This window comes from Schistocerca serialis, chromosome 1 (genome assembly GCF_023864345.2).
Source record: "Schistocerca serialis cubense isolate TAMUIC-IGC-003099 chromosome 1, iqSchSeri2.2, whole genome shotgun sequence".
Classification (NCBI taxonomy): Eukaryota; Metazoa; Arthropoda; class Insecta; order Orthoptera; family Acrididae; genus Schistocerca; species Schistocerca serialis.
The window spans coordinates 944,345,975-944,358,094 of NC_064638.1; the positions used below are offsets into that span (position 1 = coordinate 944,345,975).

At 38.0% G+C, this 12,120-nt stretch overlaps 1 protein-coding gene across 1 annotated transcript in view; it reads right to left on the reverse strand.

Moving 5' to 3' along the window:
- The window catches only part of LOC126412523 (amyloid protein-binding protein 2), a 125,128-nt gene that overhangs the window by 6,524 nt on the left and 106,484 nt on the right, over positions 1-12,120 (reverse strand). The window lies entirely within an intron of this gene.

The window sequence follows — 12,120 nt, forward strand, 5'->3', positions numbered from 1 at the left end:
TTGGTTGGAAGAGCTTGGATGATGATCCGTGCAGTGGTCGGCCAAGATTTGTCACTACTCCAGAAATCATTACAAAAGTGCACAACATGGTCATGGAGGATTGCCGATTGAAAGTGTATGAAATTGCTCACGGTTGCCAGATGTCATCTGAAAGGATATATCATATTTTAACTGAAGAATTAGAAATGAAAAAATTATCTGCGAGGTGGGTGCCGCAACTCTTGACTCTGAATCAAAAACATGTGCTGTTGCCATGGCAAAATTACACAAACTAAGGTATGAGAATTGTTGCCACCTTATTCACCTGATATGGCTCTGTCAGACTTCCATCTCTTCCAAAACAGAAAATTTTTCTCGATGGACGAAGATTCGCTTCAAACAAAGAATTGGTAGCTGGAGTTGACAACTATTTTGCAGGCCTGGAGGAAACTCATTTTCAAGATGGTACCAAGGCACTGGAACGTTACTGGACTAAGTGCATTAATCTACTAGGAGACTACATTGAAAAATAAAAAAGTTTGAGTGACGTAAGTGGCTTTTTCCTATTCCGTTCTGAGAACTTTTTCAAACTACCCCCGTAATTCTGCGGACAGCACCAACACACGAGCAATCTCACACAGGAGCAACTGAAGAGAAGTAATTTGAATGGTAGAGATTTGTACTGCTTGCAAGCCATCTCTTGGATTATTTACATGTCACAATTTGAACATCTCAGCATTAAATCCAACATTCAGCTATCATTTATTTGTCAATCTGAATAGACATGTGAATTGCTGATGTTTCATATATTCTCCTCAAATAGTTTCTGCCATTTGCCTGACAGACAATGGCCCACACTTGTGCAAAATCTTGCAGACACTTGCCTTGCGAAGCATCACATCATGTTCCAAGGAGATGAGAAGTGGCATTCTTCAGTGTGATGCTCGATTACTTTCAGATACCTTTCATGAGAATCAAACTCAATTTGGAAGAGTCCCCCCAACATAAGGTAAGGACATGACAGATTGTAAACTTTTCCTCTTCAATACTTGGTTTAATTTGCCGAGTCTTATGGTAGCCACGATATATTCTTTAAAAGTGCAAGTTCCTTCTTCAGATGATCCTGGTTAGCAACAATGTGTATTTAAAGTCACCATTTGCCAGCAGATTGATGTGTGTGTTGTTGGACTTATGGTAACTGACATGTCCCAAAGTGAAGTAATACATCAAAAAATGGGTGGCATTCACCCACCCCTTTCAATCCCTTTGGTGAGTTGAGAGAAGTGTGAGATACCATTCTGTTCTGCAGACCTCGGCAAGTGTTCTTTTTTAACATTTCCACCCCTTAGGATGTCAAACTGGTGATTAAATATGTATTTCTTATTATGAGCTGTGAAAAGGACACATTTGGATCTTATAAAAAAAAATACATTAATAGATGTTGTAATTGTTATGTTGCATGTATCGTATGCACCTTGAGAAATGGTCTATGTAAGTTTTATGAAGAGAATTAAGCCAGTCCAGCCCTTGGAAAATGGTAACATATAATCTCATATAAGTTTATGTTAATACATGTTAATACATGGGAAGATAGGATAAGGACCATGTTTTCATTCTCAATTCCTGATGTGGTGTTTGAGTATAATTGGAAAATGCTGTGTAAAGTAATAATAGGACAGGGTGGAAGGTAATGTCTGAAAACGGAAAAATTCTATCCTTTTGTTAGGTGTAAAAGAGGTGGTGCATGTAGGCTTAGCTATGATTTTTGTTTTATTTTATTTGAGTAGGAAGCAGATTAGAGAATTAGTGGGACTGTCAGAGTCTTATTTGAATCAAAACCACACTGACCACTGTATTAATCTAGATTAATAAAACACCTGTAGTCCCACACACTGGATTAAAGCAACATTGTTCAAATAAACAGAGTCAGGTGTGAAACACATTTTAAGATAAAAAAATCGAGAGTTTTGTATGTTCTTGTGGTAAAATAAAAGTATTCTATTTGTGGAACTGGCTTCACTGCAATGTCTCAAAGGAATATATGTACCATGTTCAAATTCCACTTAGACATTTTTGAAGTTAAAAATTATAATCTACCCACCACTGCACACAGAACTGCAAGTTTGTGAGTTTCAACAAGCACACATTGTGCTCAGTGCATCTCATCAAAGACATAAGAAAAGCGAAGAGACTGTTCAGCATATCATATAGCAATTAAGATTTGAGGGTTCTGTTGAAACCATAATGCTTTTCAGCTTCAGTGTTAATTGCAGTTGTTGCACAATTGCTGCAAGGCTGGAAGAAGAGTATTCATTGTACAAGGGACATTCTGAAAGTAAGTTTTGTCATTTTTCACAAGGAAACTTTATTGCCAAAAATTCATACTCCATGGCATCAAGAACTTCACACCTTGCACTATTTGTCGCAGTTTGCAATCAATTTGAAGTAACCACTCTGGTAAAACTTAGTGTATTGCCATGCAAGGAACTGTCTCTCAGTCTGCTATACTTCAGCATTGGTTTGAAACTGACACCCCAAGAGTGGGGCTTTCAATGCAGGGAACAGGTGAAAGTCCATTGGAGCAAGATCAGGATTGTATGCTGGGTGATTCAATCTTTCCCAGCTGAAGTGACAAATCTGAACCTGTGTTAGCCTTGCCGTTTGTGGTTTCACATTGTTGTCCAAGAGCCCAACACCTTTACTGAAGAGCCCTCGTCCATTTCCATTGGTGACCACATTGCCAGTACACATCTATCTGCTGTCATATGGTTACTCAAATAACCTTGGGCACACCGGTTTGCTGCTACGCTCTCTTCTTCAGTGCTCTGCACGTGTGTCATTCCTCCTCCACTGACGCCCCTTTCCTGGTTGAGACAGTAACGGTTGTGGGTTCATATGGCATTTGTTTGAGTTACTTGGTGTACAATCATCTCTTTCAAAAACAATGATGAAACCTGCTTTTGGAATGTCCCTCACACTATTTTTAAAATTATAACATGAAAGAACCAACTAAATATGTAAAATAATATTTCACCATTTTTCGTGAGTGCATCGAGGATACTGCTAACTCTTGTACCAATATTTCGGCTGACATCCTTTCAGCCATTGTCAAGTGAAGTTGCTTGTTAGTATTAACATTTTGACAGTATTTTAGATAATTTTCTATTTCTGGCACAGGCAATTCTATCCAGTGCGGTAAGTGTCACCACCCAGTGATAGTTTCAAAAATGATTAGAGGAAATAAGTGCATCAAACTTATTACTTTTATAAGCACTGCTCATGATATATTTTTCATATTTCAAGCAAGACATGATTGTTGATTTAAATGAAACTGTATTTATTACGAATTTCCATCAGCACATGACTGCATTAAATGATACAGTGAAGGAGTCACAGAGTCAAAATTGCAGTCGTTTGAAGCTTAGGAAAATTAAAAAATGACAGTGAAAGTAACAGTTTAATACTGGATCAAATTTTTCAAACAATAGAAAATTGGTACACAAATATCACAGAGATGTTGTTGAGTGCAAGGAAAAAACTGACAATGATACATGATTACAGGACAGCGGACATGGCTATGAGACTAAAGGGTTTCTTCAAGATGAAGATTTCCTCTTCTAGCTACATCTTAATTGTCATGCCTCATTGTAATATTCCAATCAATGAACTACAGCAAAGAAATATTCATGCAGGGAAAAGTACTGAATAAGCATCTTACTTTGCAGCATTTGTCCAGCTTAATCTGACCATCACTGGAAGCAAGATGAACCAACTGCAAAACAGGGACATTTCAAGGAATCAAGAAAGGTGTGCACATGAGACGTCTGCAAACAGACCAGTAATTGATTCAGTTTTAATACAATAAGCGCACTGTCAGCCCCAAAGACCTGAGAGTGTTCTTTCTGTTTGGACAACATCAGTGCATTGGAAAGGCAGTAAAAAAGTTAAAAAATAAATGTTGTAATTTTAATGAAGTTTATTAAAACATTCAGAACAAAGATGGGCTTTAGATTTGTATGTAATACAAAAGGTAACCTCCTGTTTAGTTAATTTTCTAACTGCATTGTGCCCAAATGTTTCTGTGTTTGTCCTGCAACATGCTAAACAATATCTATGCTTTTTAAGCACCTATCCTTTTTTTGTCCAACTGGTGTTTGCCTCTTCATTATCAATACTGGATGGAGTTTCTTCACATGAATGCCATTTGAGCCCATCTACTAACTGGTCTCGAAATATCATGATTGCCACTTTCCGCTCCATCGCCTCTTGAAATACAGTACATTCACTACAGCAGTCTTCAAAAAGAGATTAAATGCTAATTTGTGATACTATTTTACTGTCTCTCTCAATGACCTGCTACATGCATTCATCTGATCAGAAAGGTGAGTGACAGTTTTTCCATTATTATATTCAGTATCAATTTTTGGTTTTCAATAAATCCTTCTTTCAGATGCAATGTTCGCCATTTCACTCAAATACACATATCAGACATCGAAAGTTAGGCATTGAAAACAAGAAAAACTTTACGCATGCAGCAAAGTTAACACACATTTCATCAAATAACCCTCCAAAAAGCGTCTTTTACCACGATTTGTTGTGATCAAGTACCAGGAAATGTGACATCGGCAAATAACTACACTACCTAGAGATATTATCTAGGAGTGTCTGGTGGTGTTTAGTAGTTGATTATGACATGGAAGGGAGGTACAGTACGTAAACTTTAGGTTAGAGTACGATATCTCCCCCCCCCCCCCCCCCCCCTTCCCGCTCTTGCCAATTTTGGTTGTGGTGACAAAGGGTGATAAAACTGTTTAATTTTCAGAGCATTTAACTACAACTGTTCCAATTTGTTGTTTATTTTGGAATGCTTGTTACTAGCTTATTACGATATTAGTAGCTATATTAGGAGCTTACTTCATAGCTTGCTGTCAAAAAGTTTACATTACATTTTACTTTAAGAATGAAATAAAGTGAAGCAACACAATGAAAATGTTGAATGCTGCTTTTGGTAAATCTTTCAGGATTAAAACAAGAACTTAAATGTGAGATATTCACTGCATAGAGAGTGGTTAATGGATTTAAGATTACGAATATACAGAACATTCCAGGACATCAATAAAAATTGAAAAAGTTGATAAAATGATTAATAACTTGCAGAATCGTTAATTTCAGACACCACCTGCTAACACTACAGTGGTTGTTCATAAAAGAGAGAGAGAGAGAGAAGAAGAAGAAGAAGAAGAAGAAGAAATCACCCTTATGATGCCTCAACCTCCATCTTCACCAGCTACATCTCCCAGTGACTTCGTTCAACTCCCAAAACCAAGAAGGATGATTTTCTCTAACGCTGACTGAATTGATGGGGGAGCTAAACTTCATATTGTAACTTGTGATTCCAAGCAGCTTCAAATACTGGAAAAAGTGCTTCCGAGAATACGTTATATTTCATGGGAAATATTTTGAAGTGGATAAAATAAATTTCTATGAATGAATGAAGATTTCTTGAGAAAAATGAAAATGTTGCATTTTTGTTGAACCTCCCATGTTCTTTAATTTACCATGGTATGCCAAAGGCCGTTGTAGAGGTAAGTACTTTTCCTTTATCCAAGGGGAAAAAAACAGAGCAGAGATGAATATAACATACTAAAAAATCAATAGCATGCGCAAAGTCAGAAGATCTCAAATGGAAATACTGATGATGACACAGAAAAATTCTAGTTCACATTGCAAAATGTGTTTTTACAAAACACCTTACAAATTTAATCACAGCACACTGTGCATATTGAGCAACAACACTAAATTTGCTTTCAAGATGTAAGTGCAAGAATGGCAATTTTCTTTCAGAGCTTCTCTTCACTACTTGTTACATCACCTGTGATGTGACTGACAATCCATATTTCCTCAAAAGGCGTAATTTGATTTTAAGATTATTTTATACTCATTATAATTCCCATGACCTTTCCTCATCTTGTCTCTCCAAAACATCTGGTTTGAGTATCTGTTCCACCCTTTAGCGTCCTTCCTTTTTCCTATACTTTTTCTCTCTTCTTGTGAAATAACAGTCCAAGTATCTGTAGCCACTCCAGCTGTTCTTGACTCTGCAGATGGCAAGTGTAAGTTTTTCTCCTGGCTCATTTTATATTAAAAGGAGAATTCATTTAGAAAACTATTAAATTACAAGTTGTCCAACTGCATTACTGAAACATATTAACTCGCTGATCGAAAGAATGAACAAATTCGGTAAAAATTAGCTTTTCAAAGGATTTGCACCAACAGCAGAATGCTGACAATATGGTCGATGTTGATTACACATGGCACAATATACTGCAGAACCGTACATTTCTATGCTACTATATATCTACAAGTCATCATTTAACATCATTACTAAAAATCTCAAAAAGTAATTTGACCAATTTACTTTAAATTTTTACATGATGCTCTAATGAACACAAGTTGTTGACCGATATACTTCAGATTTTTACACAATACTCTCATAAACTTTCAGATAAACAAAATCCAATCCCCCCCCCAAATGACAATGTACAGGTTTTCCGTTAAAACCGACAGCAACAAATAAAATTCTGTGCTGTGGCATGGAAATGTGAAGTTTCAAATTCTTTCCTGCATGTTTCTTAACTATGATACGACGGCATGTAAACCATGAGACAAATTGTTTCTCAATATATATATTCTTCCTCATATATATTTTCAAATGAAACCTGTAAGCACAACAATGTGCTGAATGTGCTGTTTTGTTTTATTCCTCACTGCTAGTTTTACAGAAAACAGGAAAAATTGTATTTATGGCTTATCGGCATGTGATTAGAATATTACTATGGAACATGAATAGTCTGAAACCCATAATCCCATGTATTCACAGATTAAAACTACGTAGAATACTGTCAATGAAGCTCCTACGTTTACAGATTCAGCAGCTGGAGAGGTGTCTCTCATACCAATGATCCCAACTGATTTACCCATTTATTTTAAGCAACTTCAACCACGAACAACACCCAAGGTCAGAGACAGGGGTGATAGGTTAGATGACAGGAGGGAGGGGGGGTAGGTGGTGCGCAAAGAGAGGGGTGATGGGATGTAGGAGACGAAAAAAGAGAGGTGGGGGAGAAGGAGATGGGTAAAGGAAAGAGGGGAGGAGATTAGAATGTATATCCAATTCCCATACATATTTAGCAATTGTGAAGTATTGCCAGATTATTTAGTATAATACATGTACACAAATCACAAGGCTTCTTTTTCTCAACTGAAACTTGAAAATAATGTCACTGTATTTGTATGACATTTACGATTTCACAATACAATTACATGCTCACTGAGTTAGAAGTTTGAGAATTGTCAAATAATATGTTGAGCACCAAGTTGAATGAAAGACATTTCATGTCATGAAGAGAAATGGCTGTTACCATAACAGCGGTTGCAGTGATAAGCTAGTTAGCTGACTGACGGGAGTACACCCTACTGACATAATGGAACAAAACATACGTATCACACAACTAGACATTTTGCCAAATGTAGTGTTGACTTGAACATACTAATTTCTTATTATTATCATCATCACTGTTATTATTATTTTATATAGCACTTTTATGACTTGTTTAGTGTGAAACACCATGATTAGCTCTACTATGCTAAGCTGCCTCCCCCTAAAGTTTTAGTTGTAGTAAAGTATGTTATTCCCTGATATGTCAACAGATGTCTTATCATTCTGCCCTCCCTTTAGTCAAAGTTTACTCATTGATTCAGCAGCAAAAATCCTTATATCTTATTTTATTAGTTCATTTAAGTTTCAGCATCCTTCTGCAACACTACATTTAAAATACTCCTATTATTTTCTGGTTTCCCCACAGTCAACGATTGATATCCATGCAACAGACGTACGTTATGATAAATTTCTTCCTCAAATTAAGGCCTCTATTTCATACTAACACATTTCTTTTGGCAATGAGTGCTCTCGTTGCTTGTACTAGTTTACAATTATGTTAACATACAGCATGCACTGAATATTTGGAATTACTGAAAGAGGCTATAAACAAATGGCTCAGATAACAGACTGAAATGGCAGACACAATTAGGACTGTAATGAATGAAATGGGCGTAGGCAGGACATGCAACCTGTTAGGAATGAGAAGCTACTTTTGCGACCTCTGCTGACATTTTATAGCGAAATGCAGACTGTGCTACCCCATGCAGCATGTGTGTGATGTGGCTACCACTGTAACAGATGTTGTGAAATAAAGCTATGTGGTTACTGTGTTTGAATCCCATTAAATACTACTAGGCAACAATGCAGCTTTACTGTATGATTAGATGATGACGGCGTCCTCTTGGGTAAAATATTCCGGAGGTAAAATAGTCCCCCATTCGGATCTCCGGGCGGGGACTACTCAAGAGGACGTCGTTATCAGGAGAAAGAAAACTGGCATTCTACGGATCGGACCGTGGAATGTCAGATCCCTTAATCGGGCAGGTAGGTTAGAAAATTTAAAAAGGGAAATGGATAGGTTAAAGTTAGATATAGTGGGAATTAGTGAAGTTCGGTGGCAGGAGGAACAAGACTTTTGGTCAGGTGATTACAGGGTTATAAATACAAAATCAAATAGGGGTAATGCAGGAGTAGGTTTAATAATGAATAAAAAAATAGGAGTGCGGGTTAGCTACTACAAACAGCATAGTGAACGCATTATTGTGGCCAAGATAGACACAAAGCCCATGCCTACTACAGTAGTACAAGTTTATATGCCAACTAGCTCTGCAGATGATGAAGAAATTGATGAAATGTATGACGAGATAAAAGAAATTATTCAGGTAGTGAAGGGAGACGAAAATTTAATAGTCATGGGTGACTGGAATTCGTCAGTAGGAAAAGGGAGAGAAGGAAACATAGTAGGTGAATATGGATTGGGGGGAAGAAATGAAAGAGGAAGCCGCCTTGTAGAATTTTGCACAGAGCATAACTTAATCATAGCTAACACTTGGTTCAAGAATCATGGAAGAAGGTTGTATACCTGGAAGAAACCTGGAGATACTAAAAGGTATCAGATAGATTACATAATGGTAAGACAGAGATTTAGGAACCAGGTTTTAAATTGTAAGACATTTCCAGGGGCAGATGTGGATTCTGACCACAATCTATTGGTTATGAACTGCAGATTGAAACTGAAGAAACTGCAAAAAGGCGAGAATTTAAGGAGATGGGACCTGGATAAACTGAAAGAACCAGAGGTTGTAGAGAGTTTCAGGGAGAGCATAAGGGAACAATTGACAGGAATGGGGGAAAGAAATACAGTAGAAGAAGAATGGGTAGCTCTGAGGGATGAAGTAGTGAAGCCAGCAGAGGATCAAGTAGGTAAAAAGATGAGGGCTAATAGAAATCCTTGGGTAACAGAAGAAATATTGAATTTAATTGATTAAAGGAGAAAATATAAAAATACAGGAAATGAAGCAGGCAAAAAGGAATACAAACGTCTCAAAAATGAGATCGACAGGAAGTGCAAACTGGCTAAGCAGGGATGGCTAGAGGACAAATGTAAGCATGTAGAGGCTTGTCTCACTAGGGGTAAGATAGATACTGCCTACAGGAAAATTAAAGAGACCTTTGGAGAGAAGAGAACCACTTGTACGAATATCAAGAACTCAGATGGCAACCCAGTTCTAAGCAAAGAAGGGAAAGCAGAAAGGTGGAAGGAGTATATAGAGGGTTTATACAAGGGCGATGTACTTGAGGACAATATTATGGAAATGGAAGAGGATGTAGATGAAGACGAAATGGGAGATAAGATACTGCCTGAAGAGTTTGACAGAGCACTGAAAGACCTGAGTCGAAACAATGCCCCGGGAGTAGACAACATTCCATTAGAACTACTGGTGGCCTTGGGAGAGCCAGTCATGACAAAACTCTACCATCTGGTGAGCAAGATGTATGATACAGGCGAAATACCCACAGACTTCAAGAAGAATATAATAATTCCAATCCCAAAGAAAGCAGGTGTTGACAGATGTGAAAATTACCGAACAATCAGTTTAATAAGTCACAGCTGCAAAATACTAACGCGAATTCTTTACAGACGAATGGAAAAACTGGTAGAAGCGGACCTCGGGGAAGATCAGTTTGGATTCCGTAGAAATGTTGGAACACGTGAGGCAATACTAACCTTACGACTTATCTTACAAGAAAGATTAAGAAAAGGCAAACCTACGTTTCTAGCATTTGTAGACTTAGAGAAAGCTTTTGATAACGTTAACTGGAATACTCTCTTTCAAGTTCTGAAGGTGGCAGGGGTAAAATACAGGGAGCGAAAGGCTATTTACAATTTGTACAGAAACCAGATGGCAGTTATAAGAGTCGAGGGGCATGAAAGGGAAGCAGTGGTTGGGAAAGGAGTGAGACAGGGTTGTAGCCTCTCGCCGATGTTATTCAATCTGTATATTGAGCAAGCAGTAAAGGAAACAAAAGAAAAATTCGGAGTAGGTATTAAAATCCATGGAGAAGAAATAAAAACTTTGAGGTTCGCCGATGACATTGTAATTCTGTCAGAGACAGCAAAGGACTTGGAAGAGCAGTTGAACGGAATGGACAGTGTCTTGAAAGGAGGATATAAGATGAACATCAACAAAAGCAAAACGAGGATAATGGAATGTAGTCAAATTGAATCGGGTGATGCTGAGGGGATTAGATTAGGAAATGAGGCACTTAAAGTAGTAAAGGAGTTTTGCTATTTGGAGAGTAAAATAACTGATGATGGTCAAAGTAGAGATGATATAAAATGTAGACTGGCAATGGCAAGGAAATCGTTTCTGAAGAAGAAAAATTTGTTAACATCGAGTATAGATTTAAGTGTCAGGAAGTCGTTTCTGAAAGTATTTGTATGGAGTGTAGCCATGTATGGAAGTGAAACATGGACGATAACCAGTTTGGACAAGAAGAGAATAGAAGCTTTCGAAATGTGGTGCTACAAAAGAATGCTGAAGATAAGGTGGGTAGATCACGTAACTAATGAGGAGGTATTGAATAGGATTGGGGAGAAGAGAAGTTTGTGGCACAACTTGACTAGAAGAAGGGATCGGTTGGTAGGACATGTTTTGAGGCATCAAGGGATCACAAATTTAGCATTGGAGGGCAGCGTGGAGGGTAAAAATCGTAGAGGGAGACCAAGAGATCAATACACTAAGCAGATTCAGAAGGATGTAGCTTGCAGTAGGTACTGGGAGATGAAGAAGCTTGCACAGGATAGAGTAGCATGGAGAGCTGCATCAAACCAGTCTCAGGACTGAAGACCACAACAACAACAACAACAGGCAACAATTTTTTGGTGCCAAAACCTGGGAGTCTATCAAGTCTAACTGGCACAGCAAGTTCAAGAGCAGACTATGTCAATGAAGAAGATGCAGAGTGCCTTAAATTTCAAAATACTATCTGCCTTAAATTTCAAAATACTATCATGCCAAGCCACATTCCACTCACATGTGTAAGTCACAGCACTGCTTGTACTGAACTCACACAAACATTAAATTGGTTGCTTATGGTGTTATTAGCTGTTTATGGTGTTACTTGGAGCATGCATCTTTGTGGCCCAGAAATATTGTGCAGTTGGCATACTACTGGGTAGTGCAGAAGGAGACTGCTCATACCAGACAACAGCACCACCCATTAGCAAACAGCAAACATTCCTAAGAAGTGCACACAGCGAACTACTGGGCAGCAGCACCATCTTTTAGTGACGGCAATCAATATAAAGTTGGTGACCAGCACAGATAGATCATCATGGCAGTAGCAAAAAACACATGCCATAACTGATACAGACACTATTTTCCCAAAACTGCAACACAAGTGGACTACTTTATGCTCTAACACATTTTGTAAGACAGATAAATACACTCAATGTTTCTATGCCAGTAGAGGAGATTGGACACTGTCAAGATCGCCCACAGGAAACCTTAGGACTGAACACACAAAAAGCTTCAATACAGGATTTGGATAAATAAAAAATCTACCCACCAAATGGCAGCAGGAGACCACACATATAAAACGTATTAGTCTGCTAGCTTTTGGAGCCAATGGCTCCTTCTGCTGGCAGAAGTGTTCAAGGGGAAAGAAGAAGGGTGAAGCAAATGGATTGGTGAGGT